Source organism: Colius striatus, chromosome 1 (assembly GCF_028858725.1).
Source record: "Colius striatus isolate bColStr4 chromosome 1, bColStr4.1.hap1, whole genome shotgun sequence".
In the NCBI taxonomy this organism is placed as follows: Eukaryota; Metazoa; Chordata; class Aves; order Coliiformes; family Coliidae; genus Colius; species Colius striatus.
In genome coordinates this window covers 4,139,387-4,149,749 of record NC_084759.1, presented here as the reverse complement: position 1 = coordinate 4,149,749, position 10,363 = coordinate 4,139,387, and the positions used below count along the sequence as shown (strand labels likewise).

The following is a 10,363-nucleotide window of genomic DNA, read 5'->3' as shown; positions in this document are numbered from 1 at the left end:
CCATACCTATGCCATGCCCATGCCTATGTCCCCCCTGCCCAATGCTTGTGCTATGCCCATGCCTTGCTCATGCCTAAATACTTCCCTGCCCCGTGTCTGTATCATGACTCTGTTATGTCTGTTCCTATATCATACCAATGCCTATCTTCATCCTATGTTATGTCCTATATCCCTCCTATATCCTACATCCTATGTCCTATATCCCTTCTGCTCCATGCCCATATTATTCCCATGTCATGCCCATGTCTACGTCCTCCCTTGCCCTGACTGTGTCACCTCCATTCCCTTCTCATACCAATCCCTTTCTCCATCCCATGTTCATGTCACCCCATGCCATGCCCGTGCCCATCTCCTTCCCATGCCATGCCCATGTCTATGCCCCCCTGTCCTATGACTATGCCATGCCCATGCCTATGTCCTGGCCCTGCAGTGCCCACCGCCGTCTCACACCCATCTGCCCCCCGGACCCACTCCAGCCCGTGCCCGTGCCCGTGCCCACGCCGCGCCGTGCCGCGCCGCGCCGAGCCGCGTGTGTGCCTGTCATTCCAGCCCGGGAGCGCCGGCTCCTGCCTCCCATTCATGTAACCTGTGTGTGTCTCTCTTTCTCTCTGTGTGTAACAGAGAGAGAGCGAGAGAGAGAGAGAGCGAGGCAAGGAGAGGAGGAGGAGGAGGAGGGGGGAAGCTTTAAATAAAGCCTTTGGATTGCAGCTGCTTATTTTGGGCAGTCCTACCAGGGACGATTCCTGCCAGGAAAGAAGCTGGACCGGTCTTTTTTTTTTTTTTTTAATTATTATTATTTTTAAAACAATCCAAATTATTTTTGCTTTTGCTTTTACTGTTTGGGGGTGGCATTTCGGTGGTGTGTGCTGCCGAGCCGCCTGCCCAGATGAGCTCCAGTGCCTGCCTGTAGTTGCCCACTTTGGGATCGCTGGACACATAAGTGGCATTTCGGTGGGGGGAAACCTGCAGACATGGTAAGCTTTGGTGGTTTTTTTTTTACTCTGAAAAGTACATTTGTGCTATCGTCGCCTTCCCTCCAGTTTTCCCTTCCCCCTATTCCTTTTCCCACCAAGCGGACAGGCACACGGCTTGGGGCTGGGGAGAAGCTCCCTGAATCCCTGTTTTCCCCTCCCCACCGTCTCTCCCTCTGCCCAGCTTGCTTTTTTTTCCGCTCGCATCCCAGCCCTTCTGCTCCCTCCGCGCACAGTTTGCAGCAATTCAGCGGGAGGCAAAGATGCTGCTGGAGGCTCCGGGCTGGGGCGGTGGGGACCAGACACCCTCATCCTGGCAAGACCTTGCCCCAGGGTATGTTTGGGGTAGCTTTTCCCATCCATCCGTTCCCCCACACCCCCTCCGCTGAACCTTTCCTCTGCGCCCTGAGCGGTGCGGCTGTGCTGGGGGGGAAGGCAGCAGTGCAGATTCGGAAGCACTGGAGCAAGGATGCAGCTTTAAGATCAATCAGTGTTATTTATGTAATAGTAATAGGGAAGAGGGGGGACATAAGAGGGAAAAAAAGTGCTTTGCTATTTCTCAGCTGCACAGAGCTTCTTTTGCTCTGTCTGAACCCTCCGCCCCGTCCCCATGTCCTGCTGCAGGGTGGTGCGTGGTGGGAGTGTGTGTGTGTGTGTGTGTGTATGTTTACATTTGGATCTGTGATAGAGTCAGGGATGGGGATGGGAAAGGGGTCTCCCATTTTCCACAGGAGGGTGGGTTTGAATCCAACAGAAAAATAAGAAAAATGCACTTGACTGCAACTTAAGGGACAATTGTGTCTCTTAGGCATTAAATGTTAAAGCCCTGCTTCCAGCCATGCCCTGCCAGCATTAAAAGCTCCCCCAAACAGTGTGGCGTTTGAGAAAAGATGCTGGAGTGCCTGAGAGAAACGCAGTGGTTCAGACTCCTGCTCACATTCTCAGCAATTTGCATTTTGAAATACAAATTTTGGCTGTTGAACATGAAAACAGTCTGCTACCAAAGGACATTTATTTCTTGGTAGTTGTTTTCATTAAGTATATATCTCTCTATATATATAGATATATTTTCTTGGTCTAAAATATCTGAGACATATTACTTTGAAATAAGTAGTAGTTAAGGCATGCCAAATCTTTAAAAAATAATATAAGAAATAAACCCTTAAAGTATTCATGAGGCAGTATGTATTTACTCTTTCCTGCCATGGCCACGCTCAGAAATTTGCAGTGGTTACAACCAGCTAAGCACATGATTTGGGGAAAAAAAAAAAAGCAACAAACCAACAAACCCACAACAAACCATACATATTTATGCCACAGTCTTCCTTATGGGATATAGAGTCTGAAATAGGTTTTCTATACAGCCAAAACAGAGCTAGCTAAATACTTATTGACTGGAGAGACAGACCTTTTTGAGTCTTGAATGCATTTGCTTTTAACTCTTCCAGGAAAGTTCTGGGGTTTATGATTAAAAATCAACAAGCAAAGCACCAAAACCCTGAGTCAAACTGAGAAATAACCTCTCCACCTCAACTTCACTCTTTGTGGCAAAGTCTGAATTCAGAGCTGCATTTTGTTTTTTTTTTTTATTTATTTTTCTGAGAAAAGGGAGGGAGGGACATAGAAAATGAGAGTGAAGATTTGAAGTTGCAAGTTATCTGTGCTTTTCGTAGGTAAACTTCTGCTGTAGCCTGGCGAGTTGTTAGTGTACTGCTCCCTGCTCTGGGGCTCAGGAGTTGGGATGGGGAATTTGTCAGATCCCAGCTTATCCCAACCCCACTGCTTTCTGCTTCACTGACCCTAATAAAATTGCTTTCTAGTAGGGTGGCCCCTCCTCTCCTATGGAAAGTGCTCAGCTCCCAACATGTGTGCCATATGTGCCTGCAATACCTCAGGTTTGCCATGTGTGCCTGTACTGGGCCAGCAAGGGCAGGGCATCGGCCACCAAAAACCCCAACATCTCCCCAAGTTCACTGAGGGAGGCTGAGGCTGAGCCAGGGATTTGTAGTTAATTTATTTCATTGGCCTTTTCAGATCCAGGCACCTCCCACTTAGTGCCTCAGCATGTAGCACTTTTATAGGCTTAGGCGGAAAAAACAGGGAGTGTGTAGCTATATATTTTTAGTACGGAGTGTGTGGAGAGGGGGGAGGCATAAAGGTAGGAAGATGTGTCTCTGTTGCACTGTTTTGCAGTGAGAGAAGCCTTCAAAGCAGCTCTCTTGCCTCTGCCTGTGTTACAAGGCTGCAGGAATTTGCTGTTTTGTGGCCATTGCTAGCTGCCCTTCCCTGCTAAATTCCCAACTCCCAGCCCATGCCACGCTGCTGGATCAGCCCTCGCTGATGCGGGCTGTTTTATGGCCATGAGGGTTCCTCACTGCCATGATCCCTTAGGAATGTGACTCCTGAGGCAGCACATGGGCAGGGAAAATTAGGTTCTGTGCTGGTTTACAGTAGGCTTGAGGACAGGGAGGGGAGAGTGAAGTCGAGGTGTGTGGCCAAGCCTTTCCCAGCCAGGTGAAAATGTTCCCTGGGCTGTGATTCCCCCAGAGGGCTGGACCACAGCTCTGCACAGGACCACCCTGGGAAGAGGTCTGCATCCACAGCTGGGGTAGGGAGAGGAGAGGAGGTGCTTTTGCAAACAACCTGTTTCAGTTCTTCCCCCTGCCCCCCTGAAAAATCACCAGAACTGGGAATTAGTGCCACAATACTGAGATGTACTCTAGTTCCACCTCTCTTCCTCACCCTCCCCTCCTGTAGGTACGTGCGTGCATGTGTGTACATCTTTATAAGAGGAGATTTCCAATTTGTTATTTCTTTGTGTGATCTGGAGAAAAAAAAAGCCAGACAAAAGTCATGTTTTGGTAGAGAAATAAGATCTTTTGGTGTAGAAATAGGTCTCAGGACTTTGGCAGCGGAAGGGGGAAAAAGCAAAAGTAGGTAAACAAGTTAACTTTGTAGTTTCCTTTTATACTAGCAAGCGGTTCTAGTTTAGAAAGGCTTTTCTGGGGAGAATTTACCTTGTTTGATTTTAAAGGGCAAGGGAAAATCTTTGAAAGAAGAGAGTAAAACTGCTTGCCTGATTTTGATGGGGGAGGGAGAGACATATCTCCACCCACCTCTGATGATTTATTTTACTGTATGGATGGAAAAAGCAAGACATCGGTCTGTTTTTGATGGGTCTGAGGAAGGAGTGAGATTTGTGCTGAGAAGACTGTGGGGTTTTGAAGTCCTTGTAGCTTAATTATTTGCCTTGACTCATTTAAATTAGATACTTTCCTTTTGTTTTGGTGAGCAGATAGTACACTGGCAAGGGAAAATGTTGTTCTCTTTTGTTTTACAAAGTGATGAGGTTTTTTTTTTGCTTTTATTTTCTTTGATTGGTTTCCTGGAGCGCATAATAACTAAAATGTTATTTCATTCCCTCTTCAACGTGTACAATATTCCAATTAAGAACTCACTCTGATTATTTTTAACCTGATAGTTTACCACTTCTCCACTCAGGAGAATAAAACCTTGAGTTCTTGCACTTTGAAATCACTGAGAAGCTTAAGCAAAACTACTTTGTCCCTGGGAAAGTCATTTCCAGTTCTGTTCGAGTTCCCGCTTCACTGGTTTATTTTCTGACAGAATCATATCCTTGTAAGGAGCAGAACTATGATCTTATGTAACTTGATGTTTCCAGATCAAAAGTTACAAATATTGCAGTAATACCACCATGAGAGAGATTTGGCAGGAGGAATGTTTCATGGCATATGTGATTTCCTGTTAGGATTTCAAATCAAGGCGGTTTTAAAAATTTATTGGAGGCGGGGAGAAGAATTAAAAAGATGAATAAACACAAACTTGCTCATTTGATATCTTCTCTAGCATCACTTTCTCTTTTTATCTTATCTCCATAGACGTTTGAGACTTTATTCTTTCTTTTTTAAAGCAAACTCTTCTGTGTTTGAGATGTGTAATTGTAGTATCAAAAAGTGAAGTGGCTTGAAACTCTCTCTCTCTCTCAGGTTTGATTCAAAGAACTGCAACTCTGTAAATCAATGTCAAATCAGATTTAAAGACTAGCTGTTACCTGCCGTATTATCAGGTCTATCAGCATAGCTTATTGGAAGGAAAAGCTAAAATATTCCCTTCCTGCTTTGAACTGACAGATTGGCATTGCTGGGCACTTTGACAGAGTAACATGCAACACTTGCCAGTGAATGGAGTAGTCATGGATCCTTGACCAATGTGTTTCAGAGAAAAAGCCTTGTAATTAAGATGATTTTTGTTTTTAAAAGATGAGTATAAGTGTATTTCCCCTTTGCTGTAGATTAAAAGGGAAAAGAATCATGGAGAAATTTTATAGCTCAACTGTATCAGCGTAGCTGGAGGAGTGATGCTGTAGTGTAGCCATAGGATATATATTTACTCAGGAATAAATGTGTGATTTACACTCCTCTATGTCATTTCACTGTTGCTGCACAGGTAGTCAAATAATTTTCCTAAATATATATATATATTTATATATCTCCAACTATTCTGAATCGCTCTTCCTGGAGCATCTTTAAAGGCAGAGTTGAAATCTGAATAGGAGGGCACGTTTCCTTGGCTATGTAGAGTGGCAAACACTTCTTACAGAAAGTTCAAATTTCTTGGGAAGTTTGAGACTTACTCACCAAAAACCTTGTGCCTCTCATACCAAAGTGCTGTGAATGAAGCTGTTGGTGATTTAAGGGGATTCAAACTTCATGGCATCAGCAGAGATCATCTTTTCTTTGAGTGTAGACATGTCCGTGAAAGCAGCAGACACAGAAGTCTATGTTCTTCCAGTGTGTTGGCATGCAGGAGGAGGAAAATACTCTATGAAATGGAATAGGGCTAGCAGTTGTCTTCTATTCCAAGTAAGACTTGCTGTCTGGGGTGTTACATCCTGATTTCTTTTAAAGACAGAAGAGAATAAGATGAGAGAAGTCACTGGTGGTAGATTTAGGCAGGAGAGTTTGCTGAAATGCATTTATCAATCTATTTCAATGGGGATGATTAAACTAGATTTCATTGATACCTTCTATGGCTTTAGTGAATTAATATTTGCTACAATCTAGGAAAAAACACTGCAGTCCAGAATCTTACTTTACCATCATAGCTACCACTAAAGCACCAGTGGCAGATGTGCTCACCAGGCAGCTTGAGCAAATGTGAAAGCAGGAGACGTCTTGCTGCCCGTTGATTTAAGGTTTAGGTGATTATTCAGTGCAGCTTTCTCTTTTAAACACTGAGTGGAAGCAGCATTGCTTGCCTGCTCATGTGTTTACACACACTGAGTCTTCAAAGTATTCTGCAGGTTGATCAGTTAAACAATCAAATGTTAGAAAACAGAGGCATTAAATCTTATTTTACTGTTTTAATTCAGCCCTGTGTTGTGTATGAAAAAGGGCTCACAGGCTTTGCTTCCTTCTCAAACTCTAATAAGTGCACTGAAAATCTGAAGATTACTTAAAACTTTAAGTCTAGGGCTGTGCTCTCTGAAGACTATTGGGTCCATGCATAAAACCAGTCTTGGTCTTCCATGTCATGCTGTATAGAGTGAAAAAAGAAGCCAGAATTCAATTCCTGAACAGCAGTATCTTAAAGCGTGGTTTTTTCACGTGAAATCAAAGTCCTGGAGACCAAGCCATAAATCGTCTCATCTACTGGGTCCTCTGGACTTCAATGGATGTTTTTTTAGCATTCTGCCAATTCCTTTTGAACCGCCTCTGTTCCTTTGGTTGCTGAAAATCATTTTCATCCTTACCTATATAATGCAATGATGAATAGGAAATGAGAGTTTGGTTAGTCAAAAAGCCTTCAGAAAGAACTGTCAGAAGTGATAGGAAAAACTGATGGAGCATAAAGGATGCTAGAATTTGCTTCCTGCCCATTGATACCCATGGTATTAGCTGGTTGGGCTTGGTGCAGCACAGATCCCATCAGCCTGGAACATGAAGATGTTGCTGTTTCTAGAAAACTGCCCTTTGTGCAGCTGGGTTTAAGGTGTGAGAAGCTTTTTGGCATTGGCACAGATTTTTGTGCTAGAAAGAACAGGAGATCTCAGGAGCTGATCTAACGATGTGTTCCTGCAGACAGAGCCGTGACTGGGGGTTACTTGTGGTGCTAAAGAAAAGCAAAGTTCACATGGCCTTTAATTGCTGTTGTGGGCGTTTGACACGTAAGCAGATCAGACTCCAAGTTATCAAGACGATCATCCAGAGGTTGCAACACGCTTAGCTTCGACACAGTTATGAAATATTGAGTGACTTGCCCAACATTGCCCACAGCCTTGGGGCATTGTTTGGCTGCCTTAATCTGAAACACATTTGTCCTCTTTCCTCCATCCTCTGCTTAGTCACTACAAATGTTCCAGCTCTGCAACTGGTGAGACAGGGACTGTAACCCTCATCTTCTACTCCACATTCTCATTGCTTCATCTCCAGGTTGGCTTGGATTAGGCATGGTCCTGTAAACAACGACTGCGTTGTAATGAAGGCAGACAAGGCATCCAATTAAGGCATCTTTCATTGTGCTTTTTTTCTTAAATTCCAGGTCTCCAGTATGTACTTTAAAATCTTATTATTGGTCTGTTAGTCTAATCTTTGTTGGAATTTCTTTTAAGTCTTGTAAAAGCTGGTAGCTTTGCCACCGTGCATCACTTTGGTATTTGTGTGTGTCAGTGGTTTTAAGTTAGCAGATCCTCATTACTTGGTTTAACAGAGTACTCTACTTCCATAAACACATCCCTCTCAGTCTATCCTACTCAGTCTGGTCCTCTACTCACCTCTAGCCTCTTCCAGCTTTATTCTGCATTCCCATTTTCCTCTATTTAACCTCTGCACTGCAGGTGTCTCACGTCAACATCATTCAGCTCCTTCTGGCTGGGGATCATGTCGAGTACCAGAGAGTATCTTCAGTTTCAGTTCTGATACTTGGATGCAGACCTGGCATGTCCCACAGCCCAAAGCATCTTGTTTATTCCCACACAGGTAGAAATTTAAATGATGGAAGCTGGCAAATGTGTACAAATGCACCCAGGAGCATGTAGCAACAGTGTTTTTATGAAAGATGTCTAAACTTAGCCAAACTCACACAGATTCAAACAAAATTCATTAAAAGGAAAACAGTTGTCTCTCAGGCAAATTTCAAGCCCTTCCTGTAAAGTACTAGAGATCCCAGAGGAGGTTTTAGAGAGAAGGCTAAAGGCATTTTTTTTTTAACATGGGTAAAACAACATATTTTTCCCTAGCCTTGTTCTCAGAATCTGCTGAACTGTTTTGACTGAAATTTTCCAAAAACCTTCAGCCTGAGGCAGACAGCTGGCATGGAAATTTTCAGCCCAAACAATTTGCTTAGTATAGTTATGAGAAACTGCAAATGCTGCTTTATTATTAAAGCTGCCTCACTCTTCCCATAATTGACAGCGCTACCGACTTTGCCTTTCCCTAATAAACAGATAACTTGAGAGTTTGTTACAAATTAATTTTGGTTTTGTGCCTTTTAGAGATATTTTTATGTATTGGTAATTTATTATAAAGCTGACACATGCATTTCAGCATATGTTAGCAGAGGATGAGATCTCAAGCTTCCTGGAAACAAAAGTGAATACAATGAATGAGAATCCCACAAAGCCGCATCAAAGCGATACAACATCGTAGGATTTGTTGAGTGGGATTAAACCCAAAGAAATCTCAGGAGACATTGCATTGACAGAGCAATCACACAAATTCTACTGTATCCCACCTTTGGGTTCATAGTCCTCCTGATGGAAGAGTTCTGATTCGATATAACATCATTCTCCTGTAATGGCAACTGTTATTGCAAATCACAGCCATAAAAGAAGAGGGGGAAAAGAGGAAATCCACAGACCTGAAAGAGCAAATAATTGTGGAATTATGTGATCACCTTTTTTTTTCTTTATTTGCAATCATTACAGGTGACTGCTGAGGCTCCAGTTTCACATGGGTTAACCTCAGGACTCTTCCCATGGAAGGAGAGGGTCCTGCTCTCTACCTCTCCTCTCCTCCCAATATCCTCTCTCCCCAGCTCCTGTCTTCCCACTCCTTCAGAATGTCTGACCATTTAATTCACAACCCAGGGAAAAACTAGCGTCATCTTCTACTAGGAATTTTGTTTTGGTTTTGGTTTTCTGTGAAGTTAGTGACTTACATTGAGTCAATACGGTGGGAGCATGTGCAAGGAAAAGGAAGAAAGAAGAAAATACAAACAACTTTTTGGAGGTGATGAGATTTTAAGCTTTTCTCATGACCCAGGAGATTTTTCCTGGGCTGCCAACTGTTTATGATGGTTGTATTGTGCTGATATGAAGCCTATTTTTTAAAATATTAAAATACAGAGTGTACCTTTTTTGTTGCACTTTTTTACCTTCAGGGCAGTCTTTTGGACCATTCTGTTCAGCAGTTACTGAAGCAATTATCCTTTATCAACTTACTGAATTCTTTCTGTAGTCAATGTATAGTCATGATAACCACAATATCCTGTAAAAAGAAGTTTCAAAATTAAAAATCATGCAATTGAGTGAAAAAGTCATCTTTTTATTTTGCTTTAAACTCACAATTTGCTAATTCCATTAGATTACTCCTACTTTGTGGATTATAGGCATCATGATATGATAAAAGGCTGTTCTTCCCACTTTTTGTTGCTCTTTTCCAATCTGAAAATCCCTGTTCTACTTCATCTCTCCTGCTAAAGTCTTTCTGTATTTCAAATAATCTTTACAGCCCTTTTCACCATCTCTGTTAGTTCTACTTTATATTTTAGAGATGAGTTGACCAAAAATGCATGTGGCATTAAGACAGAAATCCATAATTAACTTCTACAGCATCATCCTGTTATGTTTTTCTCCTCTTATTGTCTATTTTCTTCCTAACATATCCCAAGATTTTCCCTGCATGTTTGACTGCCACGAGCAGAGAGACAGTATTTGTAGAGGGTGATTCCCCAGACACCTTCCTGTGTGGTACAGTTAATTTAGAGCCCACATTGTGCATGCATTGTTAGAATTGGTTTTCCTTTTATGCTTTACTTCTGTGTTTATTGATAGTGAATTTCATCTGATGTTTTTATCACTCAGCTAGTTACTCAGTACTGTGAGAGCAGGTTGTCGTATAATGATTGGAGGCTTCAGGAGAGAATCAGAAAGCCCAGCAATGAAAAAGACTCTCATTTTGACTTTTATTCTTGTCCTGGGGATAATATGAACAAAAATATAACCAGTAAAATGTACTTAATATGAAGTAAGAACAACAAGACTGCCTGTTCTGTCACATCTGACTGTGAACTTGTCTGTGGCTCAAACGTTTCTGCTTCTCATCTACAGTATCTGAGTCTGTTCCCTTAGACTTTTTTCTGGTGAGCATTTG

The 10,363-nt window shown here is 42.6% G+C and overlaps 1 protein-coding gene across 6 annotated transcripts in view; it reads left to right on the top strand.

Moving 5' to 3' along the window:
• The first annotated feature begins 809 nt into the window (after window positions 1–809).
• Window positions 810–10,363, top strand: part of TENM4 (teneurin transmembrane protein 4) — a 611,632-nt gene continuing 602,078 nt past the window's right edge. For 5 of the 6 annotated variants that reach the window (XM_061990604.1, XM_061990638.1, XM_061990629.1 and 2 more), the window contains exon 1: window positions 810–974. The gene's annotated coding sequence lies outside the window, so the exon portion shown is untranslated. Of the gene's footprint in view, window positions 975–1,264; window positions 1,306–10,363 lie in introns of those variants that run through there. The other variant, XM_061990614.1, reaches the window with a different exon arrangement.